We start from the raw sequence: 14,553 nt of genomic DNA on the forward strand, positions 1-14,553 counted from the left end.
GTCAGCTACGTCGATAGATGGAGCGTATCCATAATGCGACGAGCTTAGCACGCGCGTGTTAGGATCGTCCCGGTACAACCGGGCAGATTGAGGCTTAGAGCGACGGCAAACAGCATCAATTTGGCATTGCGCCACCACGCACGCTGATGGATACACGATAGGTGTGTATACACTGGTCTCATACGTGTACTGGTCCTTACGAATACGTACTTCAGACGCGCGTCCTGCACAGACCGTTTAATTAAGCTGATTCCAGGCTAAGATACGTTTGCGTTCCTGTCGTGTACTTAGTGCGTTCTTTTAGATACACTGCTGGTCATAAATGTTGGAATAGTTGAATATTTCTACACCGTTGAATTAATATTAACAAATTTCACGAGTAATAAATCGCGCGTTGTCTTGTGTTTTTACATTACGTTGACATTTCTGATTTACTCTGTGAAAGAGATTGACGACTGTTAATTAATATAGCAATAAGAAGCTATAATACTATTGTACATATGTATGCGAAGAAAGATTTACGTACTTGTTATTACATCGCAATTCAATTTGTATTTCAATTTGTCCATCTATTCAGTTTTACTTATAAAGTTGTATAAAAATCACAATATTGCTATAAAAATTCTAGTTCGATATTATTATTATTAAAAACGATTAATTCACGTAATTAACGAGCACACAATTATCATCTATTATTTTTTCTGTCTACCAGTATTTGTATATTTTTCACCATCGACTCTATAATTTAAGATTTATCGTTATTTACCACTGTTCTCTAATTGAAATGTTATATCAATATATACAAAGAGAGCAACTATAACCGCGGGAATGTGGAACAGTCGTAGCAATAGGAAAGGAATTGTTAGTGATCGATAATGCGTTTCAGGAAATGTGCAAACAAAATTTACTAGTATCAGTGGCAATTTGTATCGGATGGTATTGTGCATACGTGTTGTACATTGACTGCAATGGAGTTCGAACTAGGCATTAACTAACGTGTGACATTACTGAACTACTTAATTAAATCGCTTCAACGTATGAATGCGCCGTTGCAGAGGGAACAAATGTCGACGCCTACGCAAATCGTATCACTGATTGATCGAACGACTCTATTGTTCGAAGGAACCTAATGATTTATAGCGATCTTATTATAACGCGGTAACGCGTTGATTAAAATCGATTAGAGTCGTTGGAAACGTCATCGTTTTAATTTATTCACTATGAGAACGTATGCAAATAAGAAGATGAAAATAATATAGAAAGCTGGATTTCACGATTTAACGCGTTTCGAGGTGAAAATACAACGATAACGTATTCTATAATTTACATTTATTGCTCTCCGTCTTCTCAATTATACGTGTTTAACTAAATTGGCGATCGATCATTTCTGGCAATGCACTATATCGTGCTTACGGAAATTTATAGCTAAAATTGGATACTCGTAATGGAAATTCGCAGATTACTCGTGCTGCGTGCGTACGGATTACGCGCTGAAACTATATGTATATGTACGTAGTTCGAAACTGGCATTAGTCAAATGTAGATTTAAATGCATTTAGAGCTATTCCATTAAACTGATTCTATACAAACGCTACTAAATAGGGGAAAACCAAATATTGATAATCGCGGTGATATTTGCTAACTGCATTAATACTTGACACTTGCCGCTGATGATCGCTATGTCAAGGGATAATAAAAAAAATGTAATTATTATTACAATTGTTGTTATATTTGTAATGCGTTATTTTCCTGTCTTTACAACGTTCATAATTGATATGCTAATTGAACTTAATTATATTGGAAAATAAAACGGAGTAAGATACATCGAACTTATAAAACATATTATAACATAAATATTGTCATAGATTGTTAAAATTGATCCTGAGCCATTATTGGATGTTGCCAATGACACGTTTCGTAATTAACTTAATTAAACTTTGTGTTTCTATATAGATTACATTTGGTTAAATGATCATTTGACTAAAGACAGTCAAAGATTCTACAGAAATTGGTTGATCCGTCGTTTAATTTCTAAATAGTTTTTGAAAAATCATTCGTATATTAAAAAGGAGTAAGTAAAATTAAAAGAACAAAATGTGGGAAGACCTTTCGTGTAATATAGCGATGATTAGCGTCACACATGTACTGTATGCAGGAAATTGCATAGGAAATTACATCTTTCCTGTGAATACATCCCGCATGAAGTAACCGAAACGATTACACTCTATGTATTTAACTAATAGTTGATATTGCGAAATTATACACGGGTGTAAAATATTATTTATATCAACCTGCTATAACAAATATTTCTATCTCTTTCGATAAACATGGGGATGGACAAAATTAAGTAATTTACTAATGTAGATTTAACAATAGATAACTTCTCAGATAACTTTTCCATTTACAAAGTATAAGTACAGTTTTTATATTTCTGACTCTTTATTAATGTTATTTTACCTTGTAGGTTGTACAAATTATTTTTTTATCTTTCAAATAGTACGAAACATATTAGTAAAAATTATAATACATTTCTCATATGTAACGCACATATTTTACACGTATAGGAGCACAGCTACCACTTTTGTCAGAAATTATGGGTAAATATGAAAGCATTCGCTCGGAAAACAGCGCTTATAAATGTACCATAATTCCTCGAACCATTCTTGTCCTTATAGCGTATGGAAAATCAATAGAATGTGAATCAAATTCTTCTTTAATAGACTGTGAAATCAAATTGAAATAAATTTTAAAGAGACCATGTCCCGTTACCACTGAACTATTATTTTAAGGATAGTAAAGAAGATTATAAATAGCCGTAACCAATTATTATCATTTGGAATTTATATATTTTTATTCTTATATTCATCATCATGCTCCTAATTATGCCTTATGTTTCATTACTTCGCTTTCGACAAATAATGTCATAAGATATACATATCTAATCGATCTACTTAAATCTATTGTTAAGTAAAATTCATCGTAATTAATTATATTTCAATGCAAGATAAAAAAATTCTGCTCTTCGAGAGAACCGCGGTATGTGCAGTTTCACCAGCAAAATTCGCTAAAGATATTTTCATTGACCTTACTAAAAATTCCAGGAATATTTAAAAAATTAAAAGAGAAAATAATTCGAAGCATTTGAACAATTCTATTTGAAAAAACTATTCAAACGCATGCCCCTTCTAATCTACAAATTTTAAAAGCCGTTTCAATATCAAATACAGCATACCAACCACGTGCCCTAAAAATTAGTCGGCAGAAACCAAGATAGCGAAGGTCGCCTCCCACCCTGTGCAAAGCACTTTTGCCCATGAAACTATCGACATTCGTTTTCGCGATTAGATGCGGTCGCGTGATAGACGATGGCCAGCAATGAACATGATCAGCAAAGGACCGCCTCCAGAATATCGAGAAAATCCGAGGATGAACGTAGCAACGGCAATTCCGGCGTTATCTACGCTCGTCTAGGGACAATGCATCATGCATCGCGTTGCCGTTGCTGCCGTTGCTGCCGTCGTAGGAGCCAGTGCTGGCAGTATACCATCGGCCATAGCGCAGTTTGAGCTATGCATTGGCCAATATGTCGTTCATCCCCTAAATCACGACGATTTACAGTTGAACACGGCAGCGTTATCGATGCTGGTTCGTCTGTACCTAACCTTACGCTCTTTCGTTTGTCACACCATTGACGAATTAAAAACTGCCATGTGGGGGAGGGGGAAACGGCCTCGAGACGCGTGTACACAACTCGCTTGCATTTTTCGCTTCTCCCTGTTGCAACGCTTTGTTCTGACGCGACCGACCAACAGTTTATCCGTATTTCGTTCGGACAATAACGTGTCAAAGATAGCGACCGGCAGACAAAGGGGAGAAATAGCTGCGCGCTGTTAGGACCGAACGGAAGAACGGAACAGGCCGAGGCCGTAACAGTTTGTTGCGTCCCTTCGGATCTACGGCCTTCGACTTGCGTGCGAATTGAAACACACGCCGTTCTTGATATTAAACGTTTCTTCTGTTCGTAAAACTGTTCATGTTTCCGTGAAATAAAACATTTCCTTGTGAAACTGTCGCTCGAATACCTTCTGTTTTATTTAGATACATGAGATAGTCATGTAGAAAAGGTAATACGAATTTAATGATTGTGTGATATCTATACGATGTTAAAGACTCGACGACAATTTCACTCACGTATAGGGTGTTCTAAGAAAACGCATGATGTACACGTCGTAAAAGGTTAATCGAAAATATATTATAGAATTTTTGTTATAAGCGTATATAAGGCTGCCTTGCCAAGGAGATCGATTTCGAAAATATACCAAGCATGCGTATACTTTGCTCGACATTAATAAACCAAAATCAATAAACTGATGCGTACCTGGTACGCGATATTTTATATCGATAACAAACTAGTAGGATAATAATTAAGAAGCATACAATTCAATACGAGCAGAAAGAGAAGTCAATTTTCATAATGAAAACTTACTTTAAGTATTAAAACTTATTTCATTTGATCCTACATTTTGAATTTATTTTTTGTCAGCAATACTATATTTCATGCGAGATTTTGCATACTGAACTTAGTATTTTTAAGACCGAGCACGAAATTACTTTTAAACGAAAAATCTCTGTCGATTGAAATATAATCAAATTCTATCACGTCTTTTAATAGTTACATTTCAAATTTATAGTAGTGGCTGTATAAAAGCGTTAGAATTTTTCTGGCTGATTAACTAACTATAGATACATAGCTAAGAGACACATTTTTGAATCCAATTTCTACGCTGTCGCTCTAAAATATTTGATGTGACAAATGAAGGAATATTTGATTACCCTTTAGACTCTATTATTTTTGGAATTAAATCTATAGCTTGATATGTCCCCGAACGTTTTCTGTAATTTCGTAGTAGCTAAAAATTTATCGAATATGATTTGTACCGCTTCGCTTGGAGGAACAATACACGGACAGTGATAAATCACGAAATATTTTAGTATTTGTCAATGATTTATTGAACAATGCGATCGTAAAATCGTCAATCCGCGGATAAGAATTATTTGCACGTCGTGGTGCCATTACAGACGAAAAATGAAACGCCGTCACATTTCGTTTTTATCTAAAAATTATACTTAGCCACGCCGATAATGGATCGGGGCAAACCGTCACGTGTGAAGCTCGGCCGCGTTCAATATTTTAAATTGTTTACTCTTCGTGATAGAATCCAAAATTCTCTGGTCGGCAACTGATTGCACTGACTGTGGCTCGTCGTTCCATTGGCAGAGACAATTTTTCGCTATAGAGCAAGCATTCACTGCGTTCACGCGAGAACGTTCTTGCCAACAGAACGATCAATTTATCACAAAGTGCTTCTATTATGCGTTCCACAATACACTTTCGATTCCGTGGCATTGTTACGAACGGACCAGAACGAATCGTGAGACCAGCCACCGGTAACTGAATGCATCGTGAAAAGGCGCCCTCCATTCCAAACAAGCAGGTTAATTGAAGTAGGGCATCAATCGTTTCGAAACGTCATTAATTAAGAAGTTGATTATCGTTTGTCATCGTCTTGCGCGTTATACGTTTTACATTTATCGACTGTCGACTATTTCACCAATTTCTCCCATCGTCCGCAAAATGAGATTGAGTCTGTCAAATTTTGATACTTTGTTTGCTTAAGGAAGTTAAACTTGAAGATTATGAAAGTAGTTTCAACGACGAATTTCAGGTTGCTAGAATGTAAACGTTTCTTTGCAAATTTTATTATACGAAGAAACAAAAAAAGACAAAATTCTTTGATAATAAGCAGGCGTTACGGCAGCGAATCTTACGGCTCGTTTTCTTTGGTGAATCGAGGGCTGATGTCTTGGTAGAAATCGCAACGATACCCGATACCATTGGTGGAAAAATTCTCTCGCTAGAAACAATTGACTAAATGTCCCGACGAGAGTCAATCTGGTTCAGGTCCCACAGGAAAGCTTGGTAACTGTTTATTACCGGCGGCGAGAAATAGAACAAGAATCACGAGGAATTGGAGGGATGAGATCAGTGGTGAATACAAATGTGAGAATTAAACGTTGATTGGCCGCAACTCGTTCGACTTTGTGTGATTCGTTGGTTGGATTTTAAATCGATTTAAATTAGAAGATATTATTTTACATTCGTAGCTTTTTTCCTATTTTATACGATTCTCTATATTATTCTCTTATCTAAACTAAAATCTATATTTGATTTTTCTTGATAGTAAGAAGATCTTTTTAATTATACTTATAATAGTACATTTAATAATTTAATTCCGTTCCTTCTTATCTGACCTCTTCATACAGAAATGATTCGACCAATTTAATATAAATTGAAAATAGATTGAGCAGTTGCTTGTTAAATAGGCTGACAATATGCTGATTTTTTTTAGTTATGCTACTATTAATGCCAAGAAGTATAATAGTAAGCCTAAGGTAATCTCGCCATTAATTTAAACCGGTCATGATAATTAGTAATTACCGTTACGGAACTGATGTTGGAACTCTTCCGTTTTGACAAATAACAAAGTATCTAGGTTGGCGATGTTTTGTTATGTACAATGTCCGTCATTTAATTTTATCGGGACACGCCGGATATCCATTTAGAAAATTGTGCGTGTTAAAAAACAGAAGTAATATAGAAGAATGAACGTGGGTGACAAACATTTCCTATCACGAAGCACGCAATGATAACCATAACAGAACTATATTAAAGAAATAGATACAACACATGAGATACCGCACGCAATCGCGCGTATATCACCGGCAATGAGAGCCTAAAATTAGCCTGTATAGAAACAAACTTCACATGCAATGAAAAAAGAGTATTATCTAAATGCTAAAACTTGTGACATGATACGCTTTTAACAGTGCTCTTCGCGTGTCGTTAATAATTCCATTTTATTCGAAGGTGTGACTCGTCTTATTGTATATATGTTATATTAAAAATAATCATCTAGTACCTGATACCGCTGTAATTGAAGAAATTACAGGACAGAAATTAGAGGACAGTTGTACTTTCCAATAATTTAAGTAAACCAACAAAAACGAACTTAAAATCGAGTCAATCTTCCAAACGTGTTATAAAATCACAGCCAACTAATATGCGCAGAAAAATGCTTCTTCTCTACTTTCGAGTATAAAACTTTCGAGTACGAAACGTATCTTTTGTTTATCTTTTCCTTCAGATACGTACAATTTAAATGTTAAAACCGCCTTCATATTCTTGAAATTATTAACCTGGAAACCGTTCAATTCTTAACTAGGAAAAACGGCGGCGCACGTTCTATCAAATATTGACCACTTTCTCTCCATTGAATGTCCTGAAAGAAAAATAACTTTCAATTTTCTTGATCGTTCCGCGGGTATTAATGGCCCTCTGCCGGAGGGTCGAGGGAACGTGACGTGATTGTAAAATCATATGTAACGAAAAAAACAGGTCACGAATACAGAATGGTCGCGTGTCAGCTGCGTGGTGACCCATATTTCTCGACGAGGAACGTAAGCCAAGTCCAGGCTTATGGGCACCACGTGTGCATCGATGCACCGCTAGGTCTGGAAGCGACCAACCAAACCGAGATTCAATTCTGTTCACCCTGCTAGGTTTTCGCCGCATGGAGAATTAATAGAGGTTTCTCTCCGTGTTGGTAACATGGCTACCATACTCTGATCGTAAAGGGTAGGTACATACGTTTCCTTGAACGTGGACGCGTGCGTGCAAGTCTCAAGGGCCGACAGTAGTCTCTCTAAATCAACGTTTCACAGTTGCCTCGCAAAATTAAGGAAATCCTTGATCTACGAGCCAACCGTTTCTCGATTCTTGATCTATGCCCTACGGGATCGCTTCGAACTTTTGTGCATCCCTCTTCGCATTGTCCTGCTTCAATGGAACTGACTTCTGACCCCGCTCCCCGTAGCAGTCGCATTCCATTCTTACCCTTCCTGGCCGTATAGAAATGTCTCGTAAGTTCAACTGCGTTCGTATTATACGAATCGCCCAGTGATACGTATTGCGACCAAGAAAGTCCGTGCTGAAATTGCCAGTTTATCTTGCGACCTGACGCAACGTTGCGCTTGTCCCGATGCGCTGTACATCAACGGAGATTTGTATACGTTCGATTGTGGCTCGATCGAATGGTGCACGGTCGTAAAAACTTGAGATTGCCCCGTTTCAAAGCCAGCTATTGCGGTTTCCTTTTTCTAACGTGATGGCAAACCGTGACTTAAAACTGCTTTGTAATATCGGCTGCACGGTCACGGTTTTTAATCGATTTCATCGTTTTACAGGGCTCTAGACAAATTAAAAACCTGAGTATTAAAAGCACTTACTGTATCGGAGATAATTGAGTTTAAAAAGGGAAAAATAATACGGAATATAGAAATTGCAGAGACTTGATTTCAGAGTGGAAGGATTTTTAACAATTCAGCAACAGTATTTTTACTCGAAATTCTTTATTTATTTATTACGGATATATTATATATTTTGATACCGAAGTAACAATTTTCTTGCCACTATATTGTACAGGTTTTACGAATTGTACGATGATTCGATTAATGGTAAATTATTTGAAACTTCTAGATGCTAATGAAGATGACATTTCACTTTATAACTTTAAATTGTACGCAGTTACCTTTACGTCTGGCGTAGCAAAGTTAATGTTAAGCGTAGAATGTTTCAAAGAATGCGTTCCCCTTTCGTCCACAAGAATCTAACTATACGCTAATTGTAAAACTAAAATCCTTAGAGTTCGAAACTGTCATAATCCGCGACAGTGTTGCAACAACATAATTGCTAACGAATACATGGTGAGAAGGTGAAGGAAAGCAACATCGAACAACTTCGAGTTTCAATCTGCGTACTACGTTATTGCGCACTCAAATCCGCTGTGTAAAATTTAATGTAAAGCAATCCAGGCTAATTAATTAATTAATACACTACGTCTTTTCGCTACCAGAGACAATTTTTGGGAGGCAGGGAATTCAGGATTCATAACGGGGATTGATTCGAGGATTGAAATATTAAGATACTCGTTAATCTTATACAAGATGTGTCAATTAAGCCAGATTATTATGGAAATGGCTTACTTGCCCAGAAAATTTTAATCACATAAGATAGTCACAATGCGTTAATCTGAACTCCAGTTAAAGATATTTATGCGTATATATATTGGTATATAAATGTATCAATGTGACGATGCATTAAGAAAGCTGCATAATAACACCAAAAATAACTGGTCAAATAGGCAATATTTACATATGCGATAAGTCGATTTCCTTAGTTAAAGATGAACAAGAAAACATTAAGTGAGACGCTTATAAACATTGCATACACATGCACAAGCATTGCATGCAGCCGACACCATAACGTGACTTTGGTAGTAGCCTTATTTCACAACGTATTCACGTTTTCCATTGGCGATATCCCACGATCGTAACGATCAGCGTGATAATAATGACGTTTATACGTTTATACCTAGCGTCGACATTGCAATCGCAGCGAACATCGATGACGGTGACGATAATAAAGCTGTGCCACAATTCCGTCGTCAAATGAGAATCATCGTCCTGTCGGAAGGTAGAGGGAAAGAGATAAAGAGAGGCTTGGCAGCAATAATAAATGATGCCCCATTGCCGTTGCTTTATTGAAAATCCAGTTTCCCGCTTAAACGACCCCGAATAGGTAGGTGTGTCGTGACTTTTGATGCCGACGTCGAATTTTTTCTGACCAGCTAACTGTCAAATGTCACTGCTTCCGTCCGAGTCTTGCCCTCGCTGCAATAATTTTTTTTAACTGATAAGACTAACACCGCTGCATTTAAAAAATTGAAAGAGCCGTTTTAGCGCTTTCATCGTGCGTTTGTATAAAATATCGAGGCCAGAACGATAACATTGTATTTGGTTGCGGTGGTTAAATTAAAAATGAAATATCGAAACATCATCGAAATGCCAATTTGCACAAGCGTCTGTAATTTGTTTACGGTGTATATGTGAAACGTAAATCTTTATTAAATATGTAACAGCTGAATTGAAAGTAGAGGTTTCTACACTTTCTACTACATTGCTAAGGCAACGTGAATGCTAATCGAGGCGCACATATTTCAGATTTTATCTTGAGAGATTTGAAAGTGGATATCAAAGAATAAATTTCTATGCGAAAGATAGAGCGTTCGTTTGCAGAAATCATTTCAAAGATATTGGTAATATTAGAAGCTGTTAAAAATTGTATTTCATTGGATTTCTCTTCTGGTTTGAAAGAGGCGAACTTCTGTTGCCTCTGCCGATCGCGTTTGAGGCTAATGTTCACAATAAATTTTTATACAGGCAGACAGCTAATAGAAAATTCAATAACGTTCCGATGTGGTTCTATATCCACCTTAGTGCAGGTCTCTTCATATAAATATGACAATAAATAGTACGAGATATCGTTGAAAACGCACGTCGCTATATTTTATCTCCGTCCTCCGTTCTTCCATTTATTTCCGTGTCGACATGACTGAACCATATCAGAAAGTGATATAGACACGAACGCGGTAGACTGCTAGAATAGAAGCTGTTACGTTTCGAGTAATAATTTAGTGGATATCTTGTCTAGAAACTCTCTGTCTGAGAATCTGGTGAAGAATGTTCAACGAAGATCATTTGTATACGAAAATGATTTATGCACGTTTGCCGGGGGGAAATGTTTCGTGCATCAATAACGAAAAGTGGAGCAACCCTTGGCAATTTGTAAACAACACAGTGAATAAATTTTATTATTACACGACGCATAAATTCAGATCTAATTATAATAAATTTATTCTTTGTTAATATGATACAACCTTTAACAAATGCTATATACCTAATCTACATATATCTGAACTCATAGAAACATTTTACGCTATATTTTCGACTTGTTCGATCATGTAAAATCACTTCTTCTTCTATCCTTACCAAACATCCTGCATAACAAACATAAGTTTTAGAAAAAAAAAAGACGTAGGCTTTTCGGAATAAAATCGATTCGAATATACGAGTCTATCAAAGAAACAATATTTTCAACAGTCGAAGAGTATGAAAAACGTGTTCGCGTTATCAAGTTCGAAGCACGAGGCTGGAAACGAAGCCGTCGGCAAAATAAAGTTTTGTCAATTTCCTGCTGATTTCCTAATAGTCCGAAGATCCCGGTGCGATGTGATGGTGTCGGTAGTGGAATGCGGAGAGGAAGATGACGAGGTTCGGGCTAATTCACGAGAATGGGCCACTGTGTGTGCCCACCGGAACCTCCAACCAGTGAGGATAGACCATCAAACCGATTGTAATCAGACCACCCTCCGTTTCCAACGCTTCCAACGCCTACCTTGGCTCTCTATACTTTCCTCTGGCGAAATACTCGGTTCGTAGTAACTGACGTCCGGACCGAGTAGCTCCTATAGCTGTAACTCGATTTTCGACTACTCATCCTGACCTACCCGTTGCCGAATAACCCGCGGGAGGTGATGAAATGAGTAGAAGGTAGCGAGTAACAGAAGGGACAACGGCAGAGAGGATATTGGCTAGAAGAAAATGTTTATCCAGACCATTTTTCCATTTTCGATCATGGAGCGTTCATCCTAAGGAACAGAAGGAAAGATCTTCTTGGCTGTACGGACCTTAGGACCGTCCATCTGTCCGTCTGCCCTATCACGTATGCAGATCGATAGCCAATTTAACCGCAAAGGGCTCTCTCTCTCTCTTTCTCTCTCTCTCTCTCTCTTTCTCTCTCTCTCTCTTGTTCTCTGCGAAACGACAGAACCGAATCGAGCTAACCAACCGGATGATCGAGTTGCTTTTTGATCAAATTCAAATTCGTAAGTTGAAGTTGTACCGTTTGGTAAAGGTCTGCGAACAGGCGACCACGGCGGGGAAAAAAATGCAAATGGGGTCAACAAACCGGGCACGTCAATAGTAGAAACGGGGAATGTACCTTAAAACTGTGGAGCAAAGTGGAGCAATTAGGGATAGAGTAAACGAACCAGATTTCGCGGCGGCAAAATGCATATTCAGCGAACTCGGAACAACCAGGCCGCTGTACTAAATCGACGGTTTTACTGCGTCTTTCCTGCTTGGTGGCGCAAATATTATTTATTGCCTTACAAAATTTCCATAGCTTCACATTAAAGATTCCCATAACTCGTCGAACGGTGCAGTTTTCAATCTCGTCTGAGTCAGCGTTGAGCATGATCGTCTTTAATATGCGTGTACACTTCACCACAGAGTGCTACACCGCGCTGGCCTGTTGTGCCAGCTTCTCTTCGAATTTCGTTGTCGATAATGTATTCCTGTTCACGGGGCATGGCATATGGCTTCGATCGTTATTTGTATTGCCGTTTACGGGACCCGTTTGATGGCTACTGTCACCTAATTTAATATTTAACGTTGTGGATTATTATAATTTTATTCGTCGCCGCAACTCGTACGAACTCGTCCTATCGAAACCTATCAGTATCATGGACATCGAGCTTATTTGAAAATCAATGCTATACTTGCTGTTGGTAAATTCGGTTAAAGGAACGTGTTTGCGTATGATATTAATTGCTCGTTTACAACAGTGTTCCGATTAATCAAGAGAGGTAGAATTATTCGAAAACCCGTGCGATCTTTCACCACGCGGCGTATTAGTTTATTCGCTTCTCTTTTTATGATGTTTGTCGTCGGATTCCGATTTACTCGAATAAGCATATTCGTTGTTTTTTCAGTTGTATAAATATAATCCGAATATTTCGTTTCGAAATTGGAAAATTATTGTCTTTTTTCTACCCTATTTATCGATATTAGCAGTTTCCATTTCCTGATAAAAAGTATTTTATGGGGCATGAACGAAGTATGAAACTTACAGAATAACGAAATTGGTTGAAACAATTATTTTCTAAGCATTTTCACTGAAAATAGAATGATTGGTTAATTATTTTTTATCACATGTAATACTCAATTATAAAATATTTGACCTACTATAAAACTAACGAAACAAGCTCTTAATTACGGTTCAACGAGAATTGTTGTAATGTTTGTCGAAAACAAATAGATAAAATCAAGAAAATTACTACTTTATGTTTGGAGTTCTTCCACTTCAAACATCATCTTTAATAACGTCTCTATCATTTTGAAGACGTTCAAGCCAATAAAACGACATGTGGCATTAATACGCGATTAATACTTAACCACCGATATTAATACGACGTGCAACTTCCTTGTGATTTCTTCATTTTACTAAAAATTTGCTTTTGTAATATTCTCTGGCAACGAAATTTAAAAAAGAGAGTTATACGAAGACGAAATGTTGACTAATATTTAACAGCGAATATATTACATAATATTCTCATAAACACATTAAGTCGATTTCTGAAACATTATAATCACTCAGTACGTCAACAGAAATTCAGTCTTGTTTTTATTATTTTATTTTATTTTCCATTGCTCCCTGTATACTTTCAAATATGAAAAAGTTCTTTAAAAATATGTAACTTTCGATCGAGTGCTGCGTCTTAAATATTATTCTTGGTATTTTCGGTTTGCTTAACAAACACCGCCGTTCCACAAGGTAAACAGCCCTTAAAGCTTTGATGGAAAGATATTTTCGGTATCCCGTTATTTTTACACGACGCAATCTAGACGTTGACTTTCCACCGTGATTCCGCTTCCAATTGAATTTTCTTGTTGAGATACATAGCGGAGTCGGTGTTTCCCGGCGTTCTTTAGCGAGTTTGCATAACAAAGTAAGAACAGTCGGGCGCATTATTAGAATACACGGGATTTTATCTAATGTATATAGCGGGACTAGCCGCCGTTAAATTACTCTTGCAATTTTAATAGAAACAATGAAAGCATGTTTACCCTCGCGTCCAATTTTGTGCTCGCCCGCTGTTCCGCCGGCTCTATAACGCAAAGACTGGCTCGAATATTTAAAGACTAAACAATACTTTGCTTCTGATTTTCTAATTTAAAATTGTTTGCCAGCTGCCGAATATCCCGACCGTGAATTAATTCCGACTATCGTCGTGGTTTTATCAGACCACAAATTCATCCAATCTTCCATGAAACGCAAGGATAAAGGTGTACACGCTGTATACGTCGCTGTTCCAGTGAATAAGTCAATTGTAAAGAACTTTTTATGTTTGCTGTGAATTGCGACAATCCGAATTTGTATTATCGTCTAGCGACTGACAAAATTTTTATTTTTGACGAAATAGCAATATATCGTGGAAAGGAAAGATTACGTTTATTGTAATACGAATTAATAGAATGAATAAGGTTGATTGACGAAGCTTAAATAAATCATGAGTTTTGTTTCTATTTGTGGTAGAAAATGTTTTACGTTTTGGCTGCTAAATTCTATTTGTGTAATTTGACGGTTCGGATATTAAATAAAATATATGAAATATATCTTGAAACGTAACAAGGATTTATATAGAATTATAAAATAAATGTTACTCCGACTATTCATATTATTACTATATTTTCAACCATTTTTATCGTTACGCTTCTTTTCAAAGAATTCTTTTTAACGATTTCACGTATATC

At 36.9% G+C, this 14,553-nt stretch overlaps 1 protein-coding gene across 1 annotated transcript in view; it reads left to right on the forward strand.

Annotated features, from left to right (window-relative positions):
• Positions 1–14,553, forward strand: part of LOC100746351 (nucleolysin TIAR) — a 589,230-nt gene that overhangs the window by 435,538 nt on the left and 139,139 nt on the right. The window lies entirely within an intron of this gene.

The sequence above is a fragment of the Bombus impatiens genome, unplaced genomic scaffold, assembly GCF_000188095.3.
Source record: "Bombus impatiens unplaced genomic scaffold, BIMP_2.2 scf_0739, whole genome shotgun sequence".
NCBI classification, from domain to species: Eukaryota; Metazoa; Arthropoda; class Insecta; order Hymenoptera; family Apidae; genus Bombus; species Bombus impatiens.